Below are 27,769 nucleotides of genomic sequence, written 5' to 3' on the forward strand. Positions count from 1 at the left end.
CTCCCGCCACTCGGAGAGACCCTAAACCATCGCATCCTTTGTGCCTGCCTGCCATTGAATCCAAGCAGAAAGAACATATTTGTCTTTTTCCAGACCTCAGCGTGGGGTAACTACCTCCAGATTTTTGGAAGTAATAGTAAGTATGAGGTTGTTACGGATTTTGAGTTATTCTGCAGAGAGAAATATTGGGACTCAATAAGGATTTCATTCAGTGAGAATGTAGACTGAAATTATAAATCGCATGGTAACCTCCTGTCGCAATGACTTGGGAAATTTGAAAAAAATGCAGCATCAGTTTCGGTGTTAAATTGTTATTTTTATGTGTTGTAGGGTTATGTGATACAGTTTATGTTTTGTTAGGCCGAAGCTACTTTCGCACATTCTCCGCTAAATTTATTTCCATTGGATGATTCCTTCGTAACGTACGGAGTATACGGCAGCCGTAGTGACGTTAAATGTACGATAAAATGCTCTTCGCGCTTCTTATGTGAACCTCTCTCCGGTGTAATGTTGTCTCCAAAGAGATGTGAAATACCATCCCCCTCCACTCCGGGTCGTTAGGCACAGCAAAAAATATTTTTCCGGTGCTTTTCAAGATGCCGATTTGTACATATGGCACCGCGGTAAGCGTGCGTTCTTCCTGCTCTCATTTTCAATGAAAACGGTCCATCTGGCAATCTTATTAATAAAAAGGCGTCGCTCAAATAGTACGTTTTTACCGCATACCCGAACGTTTTCAGCCCAAAGCGTTCAAACAGCAAAAATTATTTTAACCTATATAATTGTTCTTAGATTATGCGCGTATTTGATCTCAAAAATGTTTGCCAAACGTAAATTTCACTTCGTGGTAGTATCTATTTATTGCATATAATAAATGGCCAGTGTGCAGTATTATACTGTGTGCATAAAATATGTCTCGTGGATTAAAAATAAAACATAGCAATCATCAAATTTCAAGGTGTAATGTCATTGGTATTACTATTATCAATGTATTCATATAATTTATGAATATATATATATATATATATATATATATATATATATATATATATATATATATATATATATATATATAATATAATACCTCGACTTTTTCATATTCATTAGATTTGTGGAAAATCTTTGCGCAATGATTAGTCTTAATACTAGGCTAGGGAGCCTTCAAACGCTTGGAAGAGATCTAGCGATACTAATCCTTTAGAAAGGTAAAGGTTACTTAAGTTCCGATAGATTTGTTAGGGCAAAAGACAGAACGCCCTTCCCAGTATGTTGTAGCACAGTTGTAGATTTTCAATTTAGGCGATGTGCTTCCGGTGTCAATTTAAAAAATAAAATACCAATTTACGTTCCAAGATTTCCCAATAGAAAACTCTCGTACGTACCATTAAACCTAACTGGAATGAACTGAAAATACTAGAAAAACTGTGGCTTGGAAGGAAACATTCTTCGGAAATACGATAACCATTTGTGAATCATCATAGATAACGGAAAAGAAAATACTTTGTTCTTCCACATATATTTAATTACACACGATCTAGGTTTCGACTTGCAAAGTCATCGTCACTTTGTAAGTCGAAACCTGGGTCGTGTATAATAAAATATATGTGGAAGAACGAAGTATTTTCTTTTCCGTTAGGAATCGCTTCCACAAAGTGACGCCTTAAACCATTCTATTGATCCCAGATAATGTCTTTAAAGATATTAGACCAAGTTCAAAGATGGTGCGATATAAACGTGAAAAAGTGTAGCGAAAATCTATTAAGTGGGCTGTGTTTAAATACGATACGCACCCTTACGTAGAACAATCGAGACGAATGTAGGACTTAGGGTCATTAAACGTGATGATTAATTCAGTTACCGAAATGATTACTCGAATGAGATTATTCAGTATCGGATGCTATCTCAGTACCAAGTCTTGGCTGAATCCTTTTACACGATCCAACTATCCATAAGACTTTCGATTTTTCACACACGCTATTGCATAATATCATCGATCAACGACAATGTTTACGCTTCAAGTCTAACACGCATTTAATAGTCGTCGTGCCAGATTTCATATTCAATTCTAACAAGTGTTCAAATTAATATTAAAGGCAATGTTAAATTCCAAAGGTATACAAAACGAAAAAGTGAAATCTGGGCAAAGAGTTGAATTCGCATAAGCTAAGGAACCTTACTTATCATAGGCGATTCTGCGCAATAAACCGCTTAATTTAGAAGTTAGCAGTGACTGAGGTTAATTGCGAATGTCCCCCAATTGCGCATTGTGAGGTATTCCAATCTTCGTGTGACTTCTTTATTCTAAAACAAATTTTTACCGGCAGACCACGAACACTGACTCCGTAAAAAAATGTGTACTGCATCGCCACAATCGGCAGTTTCTTGAATCATTCCCGCTCATCTGTGGTTGGTATTTGGATTCAACAATAGGTTAGATATTGAGTATCGTCTTATTTATCTTTTCAACATGCTGAAAATCAAATTCAACTCATTTATCGAATACGATTTTGCCTCTAAACGATACAATTACAAGTGTCTTGAATTCAGTACTGAAATAAGCATCGTGTAAATCGGTCTTAAGGAAGCCATTAGACACACGAACACACCTCTGACACAGAAGGGATCGTTGGAGCCACCTCATCGGGATATTACCACATCCTCGATAAAATGTCTCTGCTTGGGACTGTCCCCAATTTTTTTATAGCTTCTCGGCCCCCGAGTAAAAACGGTGGACCCATGCTTCGTCCTGGGTGACCAGACGCTCCCAAGAAAAACATTATCGGGGTCGCCACGAAGTGCAGGTGTAACTGTGAGTAATTCCAACAGCTTCCCTCGGTGTCGTTTTCGCTCATCTACGAGTGCACACCCCGCTGAGACGACTGCCACGAGCAGGTCGTCAGGTCAAGGCATGTGCAAGCTCTGCTGACATTCTTGCAAGTACGTGTCGAGAATTTCGCTTCATAATGTCACAAATCATTCCTTTTACTCAGCTTACTATTGTAAAACACACCTCTCGTAGACTCCGGCTCGTACGATGTATGTTGGGTTATCAATCCATGATGACTATTATTATTTTTATTTGGTATTGTACCATAAAGTTGGATTTTGAATGGAAACAGGCTAACTACTGCTACATTTCTAAGTCTCGCTTAACTAGACACACTGAACCTCAATCCCTGAACTGTGATAAACCTCTTTACAGTTCATGCAAACCGTCGAATACTCTTTTTGCAATTTCTCATATTTTCTACCTCTCTTCTTTCCGACCAACATGCCCATACTTTTTCTAACACTGCATCGCTTTCTTGACGCCCTCCCCTGTATCACATTTTTCCAAATTCCATCACCAATAGAAACGCTGTGAATCCACCTTTCTTGCCTCCTGTGGATTTTTACCGACTATAATCTCTCCCGAACCTTGCCTAGTACTTCCTCGTTTGTTTTCCTTTCAGTCCTCTTATTCAGTTCTTCTCCATATCCACATCTCTAAACCCTCCACTCTATCCGCTGATCATCTTACCACAAAGACCAAGTTTCCGAACCGTACAAAACTAAGCTACACATCAAGGCTTTCTCTGATAAATTCTTAATATCTGTACCCAACGCCTTTCCTCCTTGAAAAAGCTTCTTTGCTTGAAAAAATTGTTCTTCTGACGTCCGTACTACATCGATTGAGTTATGGAGACCATTGCGATGTTCAATCTACGAGGGTCATCCGGAAAGTAGTACCCGTTCGTGAAATAAAGACACAAAAGTAAATATTAACAAACATAAAAAATTTTATTTGAAAGAGGATACTTTAAACTACTTCTCAACATAATCTCCAAGCAAATTAAGGCATTTGTCATAACGTGTGACAAGTTTCTGTATTCCTGCTGCATAGTCCTTCGCCGCCAGCTCATTGAGATACGCGAGGGACCCATCTTGCACAAATTTTTGCATAATGCAGATGGTGTTTAACAATTTCATGAACAATTGTTCGAGAAACATTGGGAAAATGCTCACAGATGTCATCAATTGTGACGCGCCGATCGTTCCTCACGAATTCGTCAACTGAGCTCACCAGTTGGTCTGTAATGACAGACGGTCTCTCCGAACGCTCATCGTCGTGTGTGTTCCCCCTCCCCATGTTGAAGTTGCGACACCACCGCCGAACAGACGACTCGTCCATTACATTGTCTCCATACACCTCCTTTAATTGGCGATGAATATCACATGGGCGAACGTTTCTTGCATTGAGGAATTTAATCACTGCCCTCACTTCACAACTGGCGGCGTTCTCAATTTTTTTAAACATTGTAAACAATCACAGAAACAACACAGGCAATGCTAGCGTCACGCAACTTGCCTCAGAGAAGGCAGACAAGCCACTGAAGCTATCTGACCTCGTCCAGCGGCTACTCGCGTCGTCAGCACTTCATGCGGCACGAACGGGTACTACTTTCCGGATGACCCTCGTATATCAAATTATCGCCATATTCTGGGTCGAGCATCGCGCGTTTCCGCCGGCGATAGAGGACGCAGTTCCCGAGGCGTCCTCCACCCACACCTCATGGCGCCACGCCCATTCCCATCTCACTCCCTTCCTCCCCCGTCACTCCCATCTCTCTCTATTGCCGCACGCCCATCTTATTCCATTTCCGATTGATTATCCCTCCCACGCCCCCAACCCAATACACCCATCGTTCTCATCCGCACCCTCTCCACCGCCACTTCCCCAACCCACACGCCCCCCGTCCGCCACTTGGCCCCAATTCCGCCGGAACTGCCGACGATCTTCGCCACGGAAAGCGGAGTTGCGCCCCCCGTCCCGCTCCCCTCTCGTCCCCCATTACCTCCCACCCAACAACCCTCCCTCCCGCTCCCCACCCCTTTCACGTAATTGATTCCGTTCCAGCCGTTTTCATTTTCTGGGCACTTGGGATAGTGGTCTTCGGTGGCTCTTCCCGTCCCCATCGCCCTCCGCCACCGGCGACCGCCCGCTGGCGTAATTCCATTACCATATTGTCCCCCATCGCCATCTTCGGTCATTCTCTCACACTCCCTCTTCATACAGATTATTTTTTTTCTTCCATTTGTGTTTCCAAATCTTAAAACCTAAATCCATGGTCACTCTTCCCGGTTCCAATTTGTGTCGTTCCGTGGCTCAATTTCATCGTGAAAGTTTTCGTCGATTTTTTTGTTTGCCTCTTTTTTTAGTCTTCCAATGACGCTGATTTGTTGGGTTTGTCTTTTGTCATTTCTGTAATCCTCTAGGGATTTTTTTTAATCTGGTGCTTGGCTCCATGGGGTTAGCAGTCGAGCCATAAACCCTGTATTGCTCCAGAGAAAGGGGACTCAACTCCGATTGCGACTCGATTCGGGAAAACTTAGTGATTTCACGACCTTGCGAATATTAATCCAGTGCCAGTTATGTTTTTCCCGGCGCGGTCCTAAGTATCCGTTTTCGGAACTTATTTTTTTGTCAACCTCTATGACACGCTATTATAATTATACTAGGCGTTTTCTAATCCATTTACTTGTACGTAGTGAACTGGGTCTTGTTATTTTGCGTTGGTGTGAATGAATGTAATATATTAATTAAATGAAGATTACAAGGTATCATTCCACTGTCCTATACTAATTCATTTCCACTGTATTTTATTATTAGAAAGATACATTGTATTCTTCATTTAATTAACATGGATCTCCACAAAGTTGAGCCGGGAACAGTAAAATGTAATATATATTAGTAATTATCATTTCTAGGCGGTTTCTTCATTTCTTCATCACTCCCCGCATTTACATTGCTCATTGCTTGACGTATTGCATTCGTCATTTTCCTTTGCAAGGACTTTGTTTCTTCATCTAATGCGTTGATTTCACCTCACATCTTTCTACGCCGTACACACGAAGGAATAATATTAATTCTATCCCATTGAAGGACTTTATTATTTCCCTAAGGATTTGTTGAGTATGTACTTTTAAAAGCCTTTCAACCGTTCGCTCGATATTATTAAACACGTAAGTATAAAATTCCTGGCGATTTCCTTAGAATTTATCAAAAATCTCTACCATCAGCTGGAAAGAGATTGTCTTATGTCCTAGGTAGTGTGAGCTGGCGTACTGGATTTCCGGATACATAATCCAATATCTTGAATTAAATTTATTTCATAGACCTTTTGAATATTTTTAGCGTAACTTTATGGAATTTTCATGACATATTGAAATGAAATAATTGACTTTGTAATTCCACGCACTTAATTTAAAAAGCACGACCCAGGTTTCGAAGGTGAACGTCATCATCAGGTGGTCCTCATAGAAGCAAATGAAATGATGACGCTCACCGTCGAAACCTGGGTCGTGTTTTTTTAAATAAATCGTGTGGAATCACAAAGTCAATTATTTCATTTAATTTCAACCTTTTAAATAATTGAAATGGGGTACGAAAAATAGTCTTTCAGTATTGCGGGTATCAAATTTTATTCATATTGTTCCGTACCATAAGTATAGATATTGAATGGAAGCAGACTTGTTAATAATGACAAGACGGCAGCTAAATGCATGCTAGCATTTACGATAGTATATGGGTTGGGAAACTTTAAACAAATTTCGAAACGCGCGAGCGTATCTTCGAGCGCGCGAGTAGTGCTATTTTTATGAGTTCTAATTTGAGTTGATATAGTGGTGCACATTTAAGTTGTTCGGACTTGATCTGACGGTGTGATTTTCCTAACCCCAGCAATAAAGAACCAAACAATCAACTGTCACATTTGTTTTTGGGGTATGATCTCAAGACTCCAAAACCGAAAGAGCTCTGCTCTTCGTTTGGGTGTTTTGGGTGGTCGGTCGATTTTCTCGATGTATATTTCGGTCCTCCTAGAGTTTTTTTTATTTTACTTGGCGCCCTCTGCCCTTTTCCTATTCTTCTAAATCCGTCTAAAGAGTGCGTGGGCATTGACAGTGAACGACGCTGGAGTGGCGTGCCCAATAGGGGACGTGTTCCGTCTTCGCGGGTGGCCGGAAGATTTCTCGGGCCCCGAGCCAATGGTGGGACATTATTTTTCCTGAAAGACGTCTTCGAGTACGGCATTATGGGTTATTTTATTTCATAATTAGTCCTGAAAAAGAGTACCTTGGGTCCTCATTCTGACGTCATTATTTTCTGTCCGCACCATTTACTGTGTACCGTTTGTTTCTAGGTTCCCTGGGATTCATATTTGGTTTCTCTGGCGCCTTAATTATGGCGAATACGCAGCACTCATTATTTTAATAATTTAAATAAATGAATATGTATATAAAGTAACTAACAATTAAGAAAAACTTAATTTTTGATGTTGCATGCCTGGTGTGTAATCATCCCCTGACACACACCCTAGGGGTGGCTTGCAGGGTACAATGTAGATTCATGTTAGCGGCTTGGATTGCGCTTGTTAGCTTTGCTATAGCAGGCGTTAGCTGTCAGACTGATTCCTCTGGTCTTTCTCGTTTTTATTCGGCAGCGGTTTTCGGTTTCGTGTGCGTCATTTCGGTTTCAGTTGCCGGAAAAGACAAGTTTAAAATGAAATCATCTTCCTACTTTGTCAGTTATTTCTACAGTAGTGCAACTAGAGTAAATACAAAAAAGTGTAATAGAAACTTTTTTCATGGTTAGACATGGGAAAGATTCAGAGATTTCAGTATAATTTAATTTCAACCAAATGGAAATTACGTTGAAACTGCTTAAATGATTAAATCAACGATCGTTTATTTGCAGGTTTTCTCCTGCATAGTATGTTCTGGCGTTAAAATTAGGTTATCCTATATTTCCATTAGTGAGGAGGTGGGAATATGAGCTCCAATGATGAATGATTGTCATGGGATTTATGGTGCTCTGTTTCCCTAGATCTCTTGTCAACACCTGCACGACCATCCTGTACCGTCCTTGGGGCATCGTTGACCTCTACGTCAACGCGTATATTTCTCCTAATGTCCCTCCCAATCCAAAGCCTCGTGTTATCGCTTTAGTCCTGTCTTTTCTCACAAAGATCACGGAATCACTATAATGGAGATTTTTCCTGTGGTTCAGTCGTTTCTGGTCCATAAAAGGATGTCATCCGGAGAGAAGGCATAAAAGTTCAGTAGCGTGTCCGTCGGACTGGGCAGATGAAGATGCTTACTTGTTGACGCCTTCCCTTACGAGCCAGTTAATTTCAACGACAGTTTTCTCATCACGGAATGATGTGGGAGACTTAAAATGATGATATTAATTTCATTCGGTTACAAATGGAAACGTTCCACAGGTTAATTCCCGAAGTCAGGTCGTTGGTCGTTAATGGAGTCTTACTAATTTTACATTGCCACATGCACTTCTGTCACATTTCGTTTTTTACCTTTTTCTTTGATTTTCTGACCCAAGCGTCAAGAGTTTGCTTGCACGGAGAATTATTTCCTTCCAGTGCAATCTGGTTCGACTTATCTCATGATGCTCATTTTACGTACGTAATCTCCACTTTCAATCCCGTGCACGGACCTAATACTTTCATTAAATCTGTTATCTCCTCGTTCTCTGTGTATTGGTTTTATGTGCAGGTTGACGAGGTGCGTTCAATATTACTCGAATGTTTTGACGTTGTGTCAAACAGCGAATTTTCCCTTTGCTTCAAGAGGCGATACGTGCCCATTGTTTCCAAAAATAAATACTCCCCTATGTTTATTCCTAGTATTTTGTGGTGAGTGATCTTTATCGTTGACTGCCACCCCGTTGAGTTTCTGTGTACGGGGTAAAGCCTTCCCAAAATTGCTCGGACTCCAATCATCAATTGTCAGTTTTACGGATCCGTTCCTCCCTCTGCTCTTTCTGCGATTGCTTTTCTTGCAACGACCGCTGTCTTTATTCCATCTTGTCGTGTCATCTCCGCAGTGTGTTTCAAGGTCTCACCCCTCTCCCACCTCGCTACATTCCGTACGCCCTCGAATTACCCACTACTTGTTTTGGATTTCCATCCTCGGACCTGGAGGCAAGAGATTTCAGCTTTGGGAGAAGTAGTACGTGAGCTTAAAGGGAACGTCTCGTGGTGACGGGAGAAGCTTAAGCCCCGCCCTTGAAATGCACTTAAAGTCGTCGTCCGCGGCGTTCCCTCCATTCGCGCAAGTCCGCGTCGTATAAGCCATCTCACGGCGTCCCGGTGCAGCGGTGCCCGGTCCCGGTCGGAGCATTTGCTAGCTGCCTTCCCACCTCGAGGACCCGGCTTCGAATCCCGATGGTAGTATAATATTTCGGTTGCATCCCGATCCCTGGTTGGGTGCCATGTGGAGAGCACTTCAAGTGGTGTGCGTCGGGTAGGACTGTGCGCTTTTCATCACGAGCAGGCGAATATCGACGCCGGGTTTCTCTTCACACTTCTTCTCCCGTCCCCGGAAACCTTTACCTACAGGTATACCTAGTTACCAATTCGTATATTTCCCTAAGTATGCGAATTATCGTAGCTGTCGGTCACAATCTCTGATGGCTGTTTTTTGAGAGTAGTCTACCGGGTGAGGTGGGACGTGGTAGTCCAGTGGCGGACGTAAGGGTCGCTAGGCTACTACTGATCGGCGGACCCGGGTTCGTTTCGTGGGGACACCTCTGGGCGCCCTCAGCATAACCCGAGCTGTTCGATTTTTCGGGTACCAGAGGTTACTGGAAATAAATAGGCGGCGGTACAGGGAAAAGAACTGGCCCCCCTACCCTGATGTGTGGCTTTCACACGTCGTCGGGTCTAGTACTAGGTGAGCTCTATCCTCGCCTATCAAACCGATTGATTGTTCTGGTATTGGGTTAGGATGAGTTTTTGATGGACCATGGCACAGGACACCGCTGTGCTCCTGAAACCTTGGCTAACATCTCATAAATGTCTTTGATCCCCATACAACACATTTGAATAACTCATTGGATCTGTGTCATTCTACCGCCCTTAATTCCGTTCATCATGCATCTTTTCCTCCCTCTAACTCGCTTTCCTCGGCATCGCATTGCCTCGCGGTATCTTCTGCATCTTACATTGAATTTCGTTTGGCTTCTTCCTTTCCGTCCACTTTATTTTTTCTATTTTTCTCCCCACCCACACCTATAAAAACTCCTGATAACTAGGACGTACTTGAAATAGACATTAAGGCCTTATCTCTGGGCTACGCCCGCGATCCTTGTCTATTCACCGAGAAGATTGATTCTTTTTTGGCCGACGCGGTGGGACACTATCGCCTAAAGGGGATGTGACACTTGAATTCGCACCCGCAGTCGGAAGGCCGCGGGAGGGGTGGGGGCGGGGTTGAGGCTGCTGGATCTGGGTGAAATGCTCCATTCTGATCGATCGCGGGGTGGGGAATGGGACGAGGGGGGGAGGGAACGAGGTGCACTGAGCTTAATGAAAGTGGTCCCGTTCGACCGACCGCGCGAGGGGTTAATTGCGGGCTAAAAAGTCCGGGGGAAGACTTAAAAAGAGACTCCCGTGCGCTGCTGAAAAAAGGTGCGCTCGTGTGGAATGTGTCGAAAATGGACGGCGAAGGGCGCACGCGATGGGTAATGTGGAGATCAAGGTCACAACCCCGGTCGAGGGTGTAGAATGGTGCTCGCTCAGGGTTTCTGGAAGCCCGGGAAATATGAATAAATATACAATGGGTGTCAGTAATGAATGACCCAGAAAGAATGTTACTTCATTTGTGTACTAGTAGCTCATTCTGAAGACAATGTTGAATATGGGGTAAAGAGGGAGGATAGATTAAAGGCTTTTGGAACGATAAGAGATCTGGTAGTAGTGATGAAGAAATGAAGAAGGAAATAATATAGAACGTAATGTGAGTTGATCCTTGGAGCAAGTGCACAGAAAAACGTGCATATGTTTGCATGAGTAAAAATGATGACAGAGCGTTGAGAATCTTTCTCTAATCACTCGACTGTTTAAAATGATTTCATTCGGGATTTCTGATATTTTTGCAATTAAATTCTCTAAGAATGTATCATTGGTGAAGTGCGATTCTAAAATCAATTGATTGATAGGTTTAATCGAACAGATGGATTTCGAACGGCGCATCCGTCGACATAATTATAAGTGGTAACAGAACGTATTTCAATTAACTTTGCAGTTCTAGAAGAATTTTTGTTTCCCATTTCCAACATCGTTTACCACATGAGGTATAGCTGGAATGGTCATCTCGCAGACTGAAAAATGAATCGGGGCCATTGATCCCAAATTATTTCTATGATAAATGAAACAGTTTCTGACGACAGTTGGTGGAAATTCTTCAGATTGAAATTAAATTTAAAATACTTCGCCTTGAAATACTTTTTATTAAAAAAATATTTTATTTTATTTTTTTAATTTTTTTCTCTCTCTCAACAATGTATTTTTCAACAACTTATTTTTTTGTTATTTTATATTTTCAACAATGTATTAATTTCTTCTCCCAGCCTGCTAATTTATCAATATTACCAGTCCTCCTCTTCCGCCCCCTCTTCCTACCTCAACCAATCCTTGCTTTCCTCCCTCCCTCCTCTTCTCCTCCGTCCAGAGCTATAAATACTGTGTTTGACTTGTATTTTTACCTGATGATGTTATAACATAACGAAACCTAGGTCGTAATAAAAGTATTTTATGTGGAAAGGCGAAGTATTTTAAATTTAATTTCAACATTTCTATGATGTCCTGATTTGTAAGAAACAAAGTATGATCGGTAGTGGAAAGGCATAGTGGTTCACGTCACCTCTTGGGCTTGGGGACTGCGTTACGTTCACTTGGATGGATGTTTCCCGAAGGGTTTGCTGTCGACAGGAAAATGATGATCGACTTCCGCAGGGACAACCGATGGTGCCGTGCGATTAAATGTCAAGGTGCAATCTGGGCGAGATTACTGTGAATACGAAAGAGTGACATAAATGTTTCTTTTAAATCGCTAGGTTTCCAAAGGTATATTACTCTATGGCATTCTACCGCAAGTTGTCACCTTGGAAATCCGAGTACCTCTATGCTTTTTTCACAACGGTTCTTTCGTGTGTCAGATGAATCTTCATTAGTTTTCAAACCATTGTTTTGGAAATGCTCCATTCCTAATTCCTCATTCTCTTTTACACCCAATAGCGCCATTGTCAGCGTCTTCCTTAATCTTTCCCATCTATTTTCATCCCAGGAATTTTCCTGGGGTCTTGCTTACCCGTTTGCCCTTGCTGCTAATGTAAAAATTGTCCATTCAATTTAGTTTATTTTTCTCTTCCGCAGTTCGCCTCGTGGTACATCGCTGTCCAACTCCCGTTCCCTTCTCTTTCATTTCGCTTGGTTACCAACAGTTTAATGGTGCAGTACATTTATAGATCGCTTAGGAAGTATCAATTGCCTCAAGGTATGTTGTCCCCGGGATCCGTGGATCGGTTAAATGAGGAAATTGGGGTATATAATCTATTGGGATATACTATATAAGACCCTCTCTTATTAGTGGAAGATTTGTTTTGGAAGGATGGGTAAAATATGTGCCCGAGGAACATTGGAATCTGAGGATAAGTCGTATTTTCTCTCAAATTGAGTTCTCTTCGCGAATCCGAGTCCCAAAACTTGGATATTTGTGTCCCGGAGAGGCATAAGTTCTGGAGTGGATGGTCTCCGGGATAACAGGGTTACGAGAAAATAGACTGAATCAGGAAAATAAACCCCAAAAAAGCGTGCGATTTATTTCATTTCGATTTTTTGAGTGTCATCATCTATGACTTGGATCCGAATGCTTCTCAGCTGCGGAGTCAAGGTACACAAGATGATTTATAAGTCCTCTCGGAGTAGTATGTGATACTCGTATTATGTTAAAATCTTAAATAAAGTCTTACACTTGCGCATTCTTGAAAAACGTCGTTCCATCATCAGAGTGCTCTTTTTCATTTTTTTAATATATATATATATATATTTTTTAGCTTTACTCTGAAACCACAGCGGTTGTGATTTCCGCTGTGATTTATTGTGTGCAACGCATTCAGGTGTCAAAGTGTCATCATCGATACAAAATTAAATTACAATTTTCATTATTTCGGATTAGGATTAATGTAAACAAATTAGAGCCTACCGCAACTACAATCTTGTAATCTCCGATTTGACGACTCGAATTTAAAATAACTGGTATTATAAAGTGGTGTTTATATTATAAACCTTTGCTCTTTTGAAACCTAGCTGTACTTGAGAAGCGGAAGTAATGATGCAGGAGTCTACTATTTCGGCTCTTGTAAAATGTTTCACCATTGCATTAATAAATGTTACATTACATAAATAAATAAATAAATATATATATATATATATATATATATATATATATATATATATATCCCTCCCCGGACTACAACCTTGACGTGGTGGAAGGGCTTGTGCGTTCCGATGACCCCTAGAGCTGTACTGGCGGGAGTAATAAAAATTGCTCCTGGTAGGGTCACCCATGCCAGATAGGTCGAAGGTTAGGAGCCAGACGAAAGGTAGTCCACGCAGCGTCTGTTCCTCAGTGAGGCGGCTGCAATGGCGTCTGACCCCAGTGGGGCGGCCAGTAAGTGATGGTGTCACGTTAAAAACACTATTGAGGAAGGCAACGGGAAACCACCTCAATTATCATTCCCTAGAAAAATATGATGGACAATAGAGATATTTTGAGTCCTGGCAACCACGGGGCTCCGCCCAATCGGCCGTGTGTCGTGCCCAGCAGCGGGGGAGGCAAGGCTTCCGCGGTCGTCATCCCACGAAAACCTTGCAAGGGAAAACCAGCAGCAGCAGGACAGAAGACGCAGAAGAAGACCAAATTAGTTAGAATAGGAACGTGGAATGTTAGGACAATGATGAGGACAGGGAAATTGGAGAATGTTAAGCGAGAGATGGGCAGGGGAAATATAGATATTTTAGGTCTATGCGAGGTGAGATGGAAAGATAGCGGGGATTACTGGAGTGATAAGTATAGAATAATACACAGCGGTGGGGACGAGAGCCAACGAGGGGTTGCCATTGTACTAAATGAAGAGGTAGGGAGAAGCGTAGTTAACATAGAGCAGGTAACGGATAGAATACTACTAGTGGAGATAAAAGCAGAACCGACGAACTTAGTTATTATTCAGGTATACATGCCACCGAGCAACCATAAGGAAGAAGAGGTCGATAGGATATACGATCAGTTAGAGGACATGATCGCGTGTGTTCCTGCAGGGAAACATTTGATAGTGATGGGGGATTGGAATGCGACGGTAGGCGAAGGAAGAGATGGTGATGAGGTGGGGGACTACGGTTTAGGCGCGAGGAATGACCGCGGGGAGAAAGCAGTTGAGTTCTGCAGGAGACAGGGGTTAGTCATCACCAACACTTGGTTTAGACACCACAAAAGACGCAGGTATACATGGAAAATGCCAGGTGACTCAGGAAGATATCAGCTAGATTATATCCTGGTTAGACACAGGTTTAGGAACAGTGTGATGAATTCCCACAGCTTCCCGGGAGCGGATGCCGACTCAGACCACAATTTAGTTGTTATGAAATGTAGCGTACGTTTCAAAAAGATAAGGCAGGGGCGGCGAGTTAGAAAATGGAATGTAGAAGCATTAAATGGGTTGAAAAGGAAGGAATACAAACAGGCGGTAGAGAAAATCATGGAGGATGGTAAAGAGCTAAGTACTATCGAAGAAAAATGGGAAAGTTTCAAGAAAGGGTTGTCTAAAGCCGCAAAAGACACTATTGGAACCGTTAACGCTAAAAGGACTAGGAAACCATGGATCACGGATGAGATGATTACAAAGATGGATGAGCGACGAAAATGGAAGAATGTAAATACAGAGTTAGGCAAAATGAAGTACAAAGAATTAAACAATAAATTGAGGCGGGCAACAAATAAAGCAAAAGAAGCCTGGTGGAAGACGCAGTGCGAGGATATGGAGAGTCTCCAGAGGAAGGGTGAAATCGGTGCGCTGTACAGCAAAGTTAAATCGTTACCGGGAAGTAAGAAAGGAAGAGCTCTGCTAACAGTTAGAGATAAGGCGGGTAAGGTAATAGTTGACGCAAGAAAGATCCAAGAGAGATGGAAGGAGTATATAGAAGAACTGTATAGTAAGGAGCTTAGACCAACAAAGTTAGACATTGAAAAAGAAAATAACGTAGAGGAAGACAGCTTAGGTCCAGGCATACTAGACAATGAGATAGAAAGGGCATTAAGGGATATGAAACTAAATAAGGCCGTGGGGGTAGATAGCATTCCCGTGGAACTTTTAAAATGCTTAGGAAAATGTGGGAGGAAGAGGCTATATGGGCTGATCCGTAGTATTTATGAGGAGGGAATCTGGCCGGAAGACTTTGTGAGATCAGTTTTAGTTCCTATTCCGAAAAAGGTTAAGGCCACGTCATGTGAGGACTACAGGACAATTAGTTTGATATCCCACGCAGCTAAAGTTGTTCTCATGATCATAAACAAAAGGATAGAGAGTAGGGCAAAAGATTACTTAGGGGATGATCAGTTTGGGTTTAGGAAGGGGAGAGGTACGCGTGATGCCATTGCAGTAATGAGATTATTAATCGAGAGGAATATAGAACACAACCAGGAGGTTTTTGCCTGTTTCGTAGATTTCGAAAAAGCGTTTGATAGAGTGAATTGGGAAAAACTAATGAGTATATTGCAGAAAATAGGTATAGACTGGAGGGAAAGGAGGCTAATCCGCAACCTGTACATGTCTCAGACTGCTCAGGTGCGGGTGGGAAACGGGGAGTCAGAATGGGCAGTTTTAGGACGGGGTGTAAGGCAGGGTTGCCCATTATCACCATTGCTGTTCAACCTGTAAGCAGAGGAAATGATCAAAGAGGCATGGGAAGGACTCGAGGTAGGAATGAAAGTGGGCGGGGAATTCGTAAAATCAGTTAGGTTTGCTGATGACCAAGCTTTAGTTTATCAGTCAGCCAAGGGGCTGCAAGCATTGCTGAGTGAATTGGAAATTCAGTGCGACAGGTATGGGATGAGAATCAACATTAGTAAAACAAAGGTTATGCGATTTTCTAGAAAGAAAAAGGCCAAGCTTAACGTTAAAATAGGAGGGCAAAAACTAGAGCAGGTAGAACAGTTTACGTATCTCGGTAGTGTTTTGGACCAACACGGTCAAAGTAGTAGGGACGTAAGGAGAAGAATTGCGCTAGGCAAAGAGGCTTTCACAAGGAGGAGGGAGTTGATGACAGGGACATTGAGTAAGGATGTTAAGAAAAGACTCGTAAAAACTTTGATATGGAGCGTAGCTATGTACGGCGCGGAAACATGGTCATTGAAACAGGAGGATAGACGTAGATTGGAGGCTTTTGAAATGTGGGTGTGGAGAAGATTGGAGAAGGTGAAATGGACAGAGAAGAAAACAAATGAGGAAGTACTTGAAATGGTGGGCGAGGACAGGGGTTTGTTGGGAGCAATCCTATGGAGGCAGGAAAAGTGGATGAAGTGGGTTTTGACCGGCAGTGGGATGTTGAAGACGGTGATAGAGGGTAGAATGCTGGGCAAAAGAGGAAAGGGAAGGAACAGGATAGGGATGTTGGACGGGATGAAGGGAGGAAGAAAGTACTCAGAGATGAAGAGGGACCTGATGTAGAGTAGGATGATGGATTTTTTTTGTTTTGTTAGGAATAATAAAATGCATGTTTGGTAGTTGTGTCCATCCAAAAACCTACCTTAACAGGTAGATTACCTTTAAAATATATATATATATATATATATATATATATATATATATATATATATATATATATATATATATATATATATATATATATTTTTTTTTTTTTTTTTTTTAAGGTAATCTACCTGTTAAGGTAGGTTTTTGGATGGACACAACTACCAAACATGCATTTTATTATTCCTAACAAAACAAAAAAAATCCATCGTCCTACTCTACATCAGGTCCCTCTTCATCTCTGAGTACTTTCTTCCTCCCTTCATCCCGTCCAACATCCCTATCCTGTTCCTTCCCTTTCCTCCCTCTTTTGCCCAGCATTCTACCCTCTATATATATATATATATATATATATATATATATATATATATATATATATATATATATTCGCATGTTACATTATAATACATTTTACATTGGTCGAGCACTCACTCGGAAAGTTAGGCGGATATTTATTTTAATATATGTATCCGAAAATTACCGCAGGAAGGAAGAGAAGCCTTCTCGATGCTGCCGCAAAAAAACTGGCACGTGATGCCCCATTTTCGGTTTCCGGGATTCTCCAATTTCTGGGGAGGTGAAAGGAAGTGGCGGGGCGTGGTCTCTCTCTCGCGGCCCGCGGTTCCCGACCACGGAGGAGACGGCGGGGGCGCAGCAAACAGCTCTATCATTCGGGGGGTGAGGGGATGCGGGGTTGCGCCTATCTTCAAGGTGTAGTTTTACGATGGAAACCGCAGGCTTCGTTACCCAAGAGTTGGAAAACTTTCATGATTTTCTAATAATACTTTTTTGATAGCGTTTATGAATCAGGGTTTCCTTTGGTGAAAACTTCATAGCCATGCTTAAAAACTTTCATTTAAGCGGACCCTTTTAATTGAAGTAAGGAGAAATAGAATGAAGACTAAGTGTTTCAAGGAAAAATATGGATTGGATGGAAAAATATGGAATGGTTAAGTATGAAAGAATTGTGAGCTGAGCTGTTTTGGTCATGTGGTAATGGATGAGAGTCGGATCACGGAACAAAAGTTAAATGAGAGAATAGTGAATGATTCGAGAGGGAGGGCTAAAACGAGATATTCACGAGTGAATATGGCCGAAGAGGCCTTCGAAACAAAAAACATTCTTAAGTTTCAGGAATAGCAAAACCCTTATGAAGGTATACCTAATGTGAAAAAAATTGAAAGGAAAATCCAATTACAGGGTTATATGTACGAGGCCTGTCAAGTAAGTAACTTACGTTTCGGCCTAGCGTGGCGGTGGGTAGAGCTAGAACCTCCACCTTGGTGTCTAAACGTCTCCACACCCAGTACGCATCCTGCTATGGCAGTGTGCAGACTGGCTCTTCTACTTTGCTCGCTGCAAACTGTTAAAATGTGCGCTACAATAGAAACTCCCGCGAGTTGTGAAGTGCGATCTATGATTAGGTTTTACTGATAAAAAACTACCAGCCAATTGAAATTCTTGGGCAACTTTGTGAAGTGTACGGAGACGGAATGATGAGTGAAGGTAGAGTGAGGCGGAGGTGAATTCAGTTTAAAAATAACCGCCCCAATGTTCACAGCGAGGACCACAGTGGTCGTCCTAGCCTTGTGACAGATGAACTGACGGCTGGCCAGTTCTTGGACATCATGGGCATTTGTCCATTCACTCTTTAACTAACAACACCGGCGATCGGGATGGTGCGGTGGCTAACGTACTGACTTCCCACCCAGCGCGCCCGGGTATGAATCCCGGCGGTGGCAGATACCTTTCAGTGGTATCCCGATCCCTACTTGAGGTGCTTAGTGGAGGGCACTTTGAGTGAGTACGCCGTCCGTCAGATGGGACGTTTATCCGAGGACCACTTTGCGCCTTTCGACTGGAGTAGGCTAATACCGACGCCGGGATTCTCTCCACCCTTCATCCTCTCCTGTCCATCCCTAATGGTGCAAATGGTTTCAGCTGTCAGTTACCTCCCTATTAACTGCTATTATCGTAATAACAACACCACCGACGCATGAAACTTTCACTCATCACTGAGTCTGTGCACAGCACGAATTCCCGATGAATGTCAGCAGCTTTGAAGTTTATTGCCAATAGAAATCTTATCACTGAACGGATTCCACATTTGGCGGCATTTCCAATTGTATTGTTCAATTTGACTCGCAACGGTAAACAAACGACAAGCGACGCGACCTTTCAAACACTGCAGATCGAGGCGTACTGCCCCGTTGTATGTGTCAATACAGCAGACAATCGGATACCCTTCCTACTTAGCTCGCCACACGCGAACGGAGCTTTCTTTCTGGAGAGCCCTCATGCATGGAAGAAAATAGTAAAATAGGAAGGTTTTCACTCATACCGAAAATCTGGGCTTTTCCCTTTACCTGATGCAGTCGTTCCCTTAGTTGTTTTCCTTATTCTTTACTTCTATTGCCCAATTTCTTGCAAATATTTTCTGATATAATCGGTGCGCTATACTTGGCCTATGTTTTTCCTTTCAACCCAAATGTTTATCTTGTTTGGGAATAACTAAACTTATGAGAGACTAGCCCTGGTAGTCCCTCATTAGAAGCATGAAATTACTGTTATTCACGCTCGTCGATTATCAACTCCCTCTCGTTTTCATCTTGAGATATTGATCCCCCTGCCAGGTCTATACATGCATTATCAATGATTCGATGCGTTTTCGGTGACATCGAGGGTCGATATTTATGTGGGAACATCACACGTCCTTTGTTCCCATTCTCAAACCTTTGAGTGTTGGCTCGACATCGCGAGATCGAGATATCGCGCGGACGCCGCGCATCGCATTCGATACATCTCAACTCCCGATTCGCCCTCGGGCGTTTGGTTATTTCACCCCTTCGGATTCCTGCCGGATTACAATCCACGGTCAACCCTTGCGTGCCTCAGCGCACCGAAGGCGGCGAGGTTTCGAAGGGGGTCGATGGTTTTAGTCCGACCATAACGGCCCATTAAGGCGGACCCTTCCCCCTCTCTCCTCCGGGATAATAACGCGCGTAAAAGACCAGGTCTCCGTGACACGGGGTCGATGATTCATTGTCCCTTTGGGTGTGGGCTTGCGCGAAAGACCGGGTTTTTCCCCTTTCGGCCCGCCGCCTCCCCCACAACAAGAAGAAAGAGGGAATATCGTCCTCCCGTCTTTTATTCCCCCGGACCCAGTCTCCCGTCCTCTGGGTTCTCGGAGGCAGTAGGTGACCACCGTCGACAGGGATGGCCTGTTCGTTAGTTCGACGGCCGAATAGCGGGGATTTTCAAGGACCCTCAAAGAATATGCGTCGAACGGTTTTCTTTTTGTTGAAATATGCGCTTCAGAGGAGGAGACTGGTCACCACAAAAATGTATGCGATCCAAAATGTGTCTAATTTTCCGGCAAGCATATTTTTCCAAGGACGTGGTCAATATTGTTCCGTGCCTGGCAGCATTTCATGCATTTTATCGTTAAATCTTCTTATCTGCTTAATCGCTTCGTGAAATAATTTTTTTTCGTGAAAATTTGCGTTGAATATTCATTTTAAAATTTTTTCTCTCATTTTTTCACTTCGTCTGATAACTGATGAATATTTTAATTTGAATAACAGTACCCGAGACAATGTAAAGTGAACCATGAATAACTAACTTATTATGATTTATTATTCCAATTGGATTCCCATTCATGAACTCTGTTTAATACTCTCCGATTCCTTTTATTTTTTTAATTTTCGTCCTTGTTATTATCAAAAGGATTTTATATGATCGAGGGATTTCGTAAATAATGAAAAAGCTTGGATTATTTGGCATAACCCTAGCATCAGTAGACTGACTTTATTAAATAATATTTCCGTGACCTGTAAAGGGTTTTTTACGCCACTGTAAAAGTGAAAAAGGAGGGGAAAATTGAGATACCTTGTACTTTTACAGTGGTGTAAAAACCCTTTTGAGGAAACATTATTTATTATAGTAAGTCTAAAAAGAGGCCGTAAGAACCTCATTTTTCTTTTACATCAGTATTAAATGAGTTTTTTTAATCGTAGTGTAGGAAATGAATTGAAAAGTATATTTGACATGTCAATAGAAATGAGTTAATATTTTGTACGTATCATATGCCTGTATATAATTCAAAATTGCTCGAAAAAGTTAATTTGATTATAAAAATGGTTTCCCTTCATTTTAAATCATGAACAAATATAAAAATGCGGGAATTGTCCATTATTGAATATAGGAGTTGAACAATAATATCTGTTTCTTGAGGTAAGGGGAAATGTGCATGGTGGCAGTTGTGAATAAATAAAGAAGCTAGCAGAAAAAATAATGGAGTTGCCGACAACCCAACTTCAGGAGCGATATACGTTTCTTGGATGTTTGATCTTTTCTAGAATATTATGGTTAGTATTATGTTAGGAAGACTAGGTGGTCAAGAGGTAGAGCGTTGGACTACTCACCGGAGGGCCCTGGTTCAATCCCCGGGCACACCTCTGGGAACCCTCAACTTCACCCGAGCTGTGTGATTTTTCGGGCATCAGAACTTCTTGGCATAGGGAAAGGAACTAGCCCTCGTACCCTGTTGTATGCATTTCGCCCGCCGTTGTTCTTAGTATTGGGTGAACTCTGCCATAACCTATCAAACCGAACTTCAGGTTGATAACTGTGATTATGGTTTTTATTATAGTATTGTAATATCCTTGATGTATCGAAGAAAAGTAAAATTGTACTTTTACAGAAACTGACCCACATTTGTCATCCTAATCTTTGGGCGACGATCATCTCAGTCATCTTCAGGTTCGAAGTGCATCCTCATCGCGTCACTTCTCGGATCTGAGGTCGCCAAATGGAATGGCGACTAAACTCTAGTCCAGCGATATGGGTGAACGTGGGTTCAAACCGAAAGACTTGGGTGTCAAAGAGTTATCTCATACATTTGGCCGGTGACAGAAAACACCGGGAAAGGTGAGAGAATTTCGCGGAAAGTCAGGGTTTTCTTCAGAGAGTACACAATATTATTTTGGATTGCATTTAAATTAGTTTTTCCCCAAAGCCTCCAAAGATGACCCATTTCAATGGTGAATAGTTATGCGCGTATTGTAAACGTAAACGCGAAGGATAATAATGATTGAAATATCAAAAGGAAATGTCTTATCGTACATCTTCGTTAAAGTCTTGAATTTATTTTCACCTATATGTGTGCATCATTTTCATCCCATTTTAATAGATGTTATGTCTAGTGTCACTTTGTGGAAATGTCTAATAGCCATGATGATAAACAACTGTGTAAATTTTCACAATGTATTTTCGCTTTTTTAGTCGTAAAGCATGTTATTTATACAAAGCGTGCTTGTCGTAACCAGATAACTTACACGGTGCGAAGATGTGCATAGCTGTTTATTATATTATCATGGTTAGTTTAAACAGTTGCTCGATCATTGGGGATGACTCTTGTGGTTTAAGATGGCTTCACGTACAACAGTGGGTACATGGAGACTTTCTCTAGAAGCCGTTTAAATTTTCTGAGAGATGAACGAAGAGCAATGAATGTAATTGTGGCTTTGAGTTTGTTTGTCATTCCTGCCAGAACCTTTCGGATCATCCCTCAAGCCATGTCAATGCTGAGCGACCCAAAAAAGGAGAAAATCCAAAAACCTTTGGTTTCGTACTTTAAGTGAAACCCACCTTTTGCTACTGTTGCGATATCAAGAATAAGAAGGTAAATCGTACTTGTATAAAGTAAACGATAAAGTTTCTTGTATAATGAGAAGTTAACCCCGTGAAAACGATAAAATCTGTGAAGATTTCTTTTTTTTTAAGTCCGGGAATATTTTGCGATAAATCTGGAGTATTCGATGAGTTTCCTAATTTAAACTGACCAATCTGCCGCGAATAAATTTGTTTGAGACATTCCGTAAATGCGACACAGCGTACCGCCGGCGTAACTTTACTCCGGGGTAAAGAATGGAAGTGCTGTTTCTTCGGGGATAACTCAATTCTCGGGACCCGACAGCTTACAAGCGCCAGGAGAAACGTTTGAGAAGCGACTTTCCTTTACGCGAAATGTGGCTTACGAGAGGCGATTGTTATGGCTGCCCTTGACATTCTTTACGATCCATATTGAGTCTCTCTCTTTCCATATTTGCCATCTGTGTTTTGACCTCAAGTTCCACTTTTGGAGCTGAATGTATAGTCTCGATGAGTCATCATTTCGTTGGTCTCTGCCCGGTGCGAATGCCACTGTTTCCTTGGTTTCTCGTCGCATCCGTAAAATTTGATGGCGTGACAAAAGAAATGGAAACGCCCTCGTGTGATTTTTTTCGTGATGTGGAGTATAAATTGAATTCTTACCGGACAAAAAGTTCCATTGTATTCTCCATGAAAGTTATCGGTGGATAGGGTGTTGCCGAAGGGGGTAATTTTTTGATTGGAAACGTTTCATCATTCCCTCATCTTTTTTTAATAGTTGGCGAGACATTTCGATTCACGCTGATTAATTTATGTTCGTTATTTTCTACGCTACGTATGTGCATCGGGTGGTATCATTAATATGGAATCGGTTACCCGAATGATTTTTTCATTCCTCATGCCCAATTCACGTTTTAGGGGCAATATTGAAATTTCTCTCGGTTGAGAGTAAAACCGCGACAGTGATTTCCAAAAAAATTCACTCAACCTTCGCTGCATTTTTACACCATTTTATGCTGGTGGGATTCTATTTTTGGTGATTGCGTATCATAGTTGAGTTGTCGTATTTCGTTAATTGTTTTCTATGCGCTCTTATTGAGTCTTTTAAAAGTGGTCAGCTGAAAAGGCAAACTCGACTTTTGAAAATTTACGCCGATATTATTCGATTGCATCTTTTGATTATTTTGCCTAACATTTGAATCACGATATGCTCTATGTAATGGTCTGCTTTAATGTCCAAAAATCTGAAGTGTTTTAGTTAGTGCTGCACATATCATTGGATAGGATTTGCTTTAGATAGGTCATTCCAAGTGCCTGGTGATGGCATCATTAGGGTTTCAACATGTGACTATGCAATCCGTCTAGCAAAGAGCTAAGTCTAGCCTATTCGCCCTTAACTAATCAGTTTTTGTCCCTTAATGTAAAAGGTTGATTTTTTAAATTTTTTCGCACATCTCCGTCTGTAATTTATTATGGAATAGTTTCTTCGGAGAACTGAAGGCGTGCATTTCTCTTGAGGGAGGCTTTCTCTTGAAAATGTGACAAAGTTAAATGCGAATCGGGAATTCCAGTTGAAGACAATGTTCCTCTGAGTTGCAAATCAATTCGGTGCTATGGAGCAGGAAGGCGCTCTGACTGCATTCATATCTACGCGATTCACCGCAAGCCTCCGCAAGAACGTGTGGCGGGACTATAGGACAATGGTCTGTTATGCGCAAATATGCCCTAATGTATAAATATGCACAATTACACCTATACATAGGCTCGCACATGATCATGCTATCATGCAATATTGAAAAATAACGATATGTGAACTGACTGCAGTGGTATCAGTGTCACGTTCAGCGTTGAAGTACATATTGATCCACAATAAGGATTCAATCAGGTTCAAACATTCGTCAGAAAAATTTTGAAAAAATCAGGGTTAGTTTTTCGAGAAAGTGGAGATTAATACGATGTTAGGAAACGAGTGGTCTGCCCTGTATCCCTGCATGAAAAAATCGTGGCATCAGCTGTCCGCGGGAAAACTAGCACGGTGGCGACGCGTGAAAATGTTTCCCCCTCCCCTTTCCAGCCGACACCACCGCGATCGGGGCGAATCATTACCCTATCCGACGTCCCTCTCGCTCGCTTTAAGAAAAATCTTCATCCCGAAACCGATATGCCGGGGAGCGACGGGTATCGTCGGTGACACTTCCTCGTCGCTTTCCAAGTGCCTGTTCCTTGCAGTATTTGGGACGAGGAAGGAGATTCCTTTCCGCGACACAAATCCCCCCCCCCCCCCCCCCGGGGAACATCGGAAACTGTTCGCTCCGCAGCCGCGATTCACGGAAACTTGGCTCCCGAGGCTTCCGAGCTCACCATTGCGTTGGGGGACATCCTTCTGTTTTTGGTGTGTTTTCACGCGCGCGTCTGCAGTTATTCCCGGGGAAAGTGCGTCCGCTCGGTGAAGCTCTCTCGGCCGGAGTGTAGTATGCATTTCATCGGATTTCCTGAGGGATTTTCATCGGTTTTGACGTTATATGTCACTTCTCTCTCTTTTTGGTGTTCATTTTCAGCGCAACGACTTTGCATGAGCAGGGAAGGAAGTGTCATGTGTATCCAAATACATGACATGTACGATGAGTCTGCGTAATTTATTTACGAAAGGAGTGTCATCGAGGAAAAACATTCAATTTTTGCATCTGCATTTTCTATTTCCGTTCCTGCTCATATTCAATAATATCCCGGTGTTATCGTTGCTCTGTATTGAATGTAAGTGTTATTTTTCTGCACTGAATGTCCCGCTGGGTCTTAAGGACCCATGGAGAAATACAATCCTCTTAGTTATCATTGGTGGTATTATACAGAAAGAAATAACATGTATCTTCCCCACGAATAATTACTCAGGCAATTTTTTTCAATGGCGTACATTACAGTGGGCCATGCGCAGTTGCTGACAGTTCCTGATATACTCGATAACTTTCTCAGAACGCAGGAATGCGAAATATTTCACGTACATTCGTAGCAGGATAAGTGCCGTTTGCCATTTGCCCCACACCCTTTGATCCAAACTGTGATTTGGTTAATTTTTCCAATGATATGCAATTGCAATATTTGGAATGTCCATGTAGTTAATACATGTAGCTGCCGTATTTCTCACAGCTTTATTCAACGCTCTCGGATCAGTTTCTCCCTATAATGAGATCAGGTGACAACGTTCTGTGCTTTATTTGCCACATTTTCCACAGCTTTCCTCTCCCGTCATGATTTAATGTAAGCACTACTAATTGTAAGTGCCAGATAATCCATTATTGAATTTAAAGCGGTCGTCCAGTACATTTTGGAAATCTGCGAAGGATTTTACGTCCCTGGATATGTGACTTACATAGAGTTAGGCCTCGGAATTATGCGCTTGCGAAAACATCGTGCCTTTGCCAGTTGTGGCCATGTTTTCATGCGCAACGGGAGAATAAAACTTCCATTTCGACCGATTCAATATTGTTCATGGTCGTGAACTCCCACGCACGAGTCTATTGACCTATCCAGCTGGCGTGACTGCATGCAATGCCTTGTTTCGGAATGTACATGAGCGTTATTGAAGAGCATTGCTCTTTTTAATACGCGAAACTAATTGACCAGTGTGAGATATTAAACGGAGCATCACTATCTTACGTTGTTGTGTTGGTACTAGATTACTCCCTCAAGAAAATACAGTCTAATTATCATTAATTTCCCCTGGAATTGCAAGTCACGTGAAAAGGAAAGTGATGAAATAATGAAGAAGCAATGTGACCAAATTAGACGGTGATGTAGGAGGACAATAATCAGAGCAGGTGGATCTCGCGTGTCAATTCACGTATTTAGAAGGTGCAAATGGGTTGTAGGAAGGGCATTAGGGGGAGAATCTACATCTACATCTACATCTACTCAATACCCCGCAAGCCGCCGCAAGGGCGTGTGGCGGGGGGTGCTAGGACACCACCCATAATTTAGAAAAGAAAAATAATTGAAAAAAAAAATCGCATGCAATAACGACAAAATCATATATAAAAAAAAACATGGCATACATTCATGCATGAACACTTACACCCCACACACATGCAAACACTCAAACTACCAACTAACATACACATGCACCTGAAAGTATACCTAACATCTCTATAGTGTTTAATTTTGTTCCGACTTGTAAATTCAAAGTTTTTAATATTTCTAAAGTTACTTCGGTTTCTTGCTATTATGATTACTGATTGTTCGGGGAAAGAATGAGTATTTGTACCTATCTGTCTTGGAATCTATCTCCCTTAGTTTATCTTTGTGGTCTGATCTACCTAAGTAGTGTGGGGCCATTATAATTCCTTCAGTGTCATATTTAAACTCGTTTGTTCTGAACCTTTCTAAAAGTCTAAGCCTCGCTTGTTCTCTCCGCACTTCAAGTGGTTCCCAGCCTAAATCCCCTAAGAGACCTGTCACACTTGTGTTTTTATCATAACAATTTTTAACAAATCTAGCGGATTTTCTCTGGACTTTATCTAATTCTTTTTGCCAAATTTTCTCCCACGGATCCCAAATACTTGCGGCATATTCCAAATGAGGTCTAACTAGAGCAAAATAACACCTCTCTTTAACTTTTTCATTACATTTCCCCACCACCCGTTTTATGAAGCCAAGTTTCTTTAAAGCTGATCCGCATATTGTCCTGATATGTGCTCCCCATGAAAGGCGTGGTGTTAGAACAACCCCCAAATATTTAACTTGATTTGCCGTAGTCAATACGGAACCCTCTATTTTGTAGTTTATATCCTGTTCCTCGCTTCCTTTATTCCAAAATTTCAAAACTGCACATTTATCTATATTAAGTGTTAATCCCCATTTATTGCACCATCCCGAGATATTGTCTAAGTCTCTAGAGAGTAGCTCGCGATCTAGTTGGCTCCTTATTTCCCTGTATATCACCGTGTCGTCAGCAAATAACCTTAGATTGCTACTAACGTGTGTGCTTAAGTCATTTATGTATATTAAGAACAGAAGAAATCAGAAGAATCGTGCTTAGATGAATTAGAGAATCGTGCTCAGAACAGAAGAATCGTGCTTATAGAAGGAGTTTGGTGGAGGAAAATACTTCCAGGACTCTTTTGAGCAGAGAAGTGAGCGAAAGCATTAAAGTGAAGCGCATCCAATTGTTCGGAAACTTCGTCCTAGGGGAAAAGAATGGTGGTTATTGACTGGAAGCTCTTTGAGGGGAGGGTTTGGAAGAGGATGGAAAAAGTAAATTGTGTAGAGAGGAGGAGATGAAAGGAAAGTGTTTGAGGAAAGGTGAAGTTGGTGGGATAAATGTGAAGAAGGCAGAGAAGTGGAGAACGGAGGGGGTGTTGATCGAGGAAGGGTTTTGGTATTTTGAAGGGCGCAAGAGGAAGGTGAATGGTTGGGCAAGGGGGAGTGTTGGAAGAGAATGTACATTATGGGCGGTATAAAGCAGGATAGAACCCACGAGAA

At 41.9% G+C, this 27,769-nt stretch overlaps 1 long non-coding RNA gene across 1 annotated transcript in view; it reads left to right on the top strand.

Annotated features, from left to right (window-relative positions):
- LOC139697907 (uncharacterized) overlaps nucleotides 1-27,769 on the top strand; it is a 390,991-nt gene that overhangs the window by 38,478 nt on the left and 324,744 nt on the right. The gene's annotated exons all lie outside the window — the stretch shown is intronic.

The sequence above is a fragment of the Hetaerina americana genome, unplaced genomic scaffold, assembly GCF_022747635.1.
Source record: "Hetaerina americana unplaced genomic scaffold, ioHetAmer1.1.p SCAF_8, whole genome shotgun sequence".
NCBI lineage: Eukaryota > Metazoa > Arthropoda > Insecta > Odonata > Calopterygidae > Hetaerina > Hetaerina americana.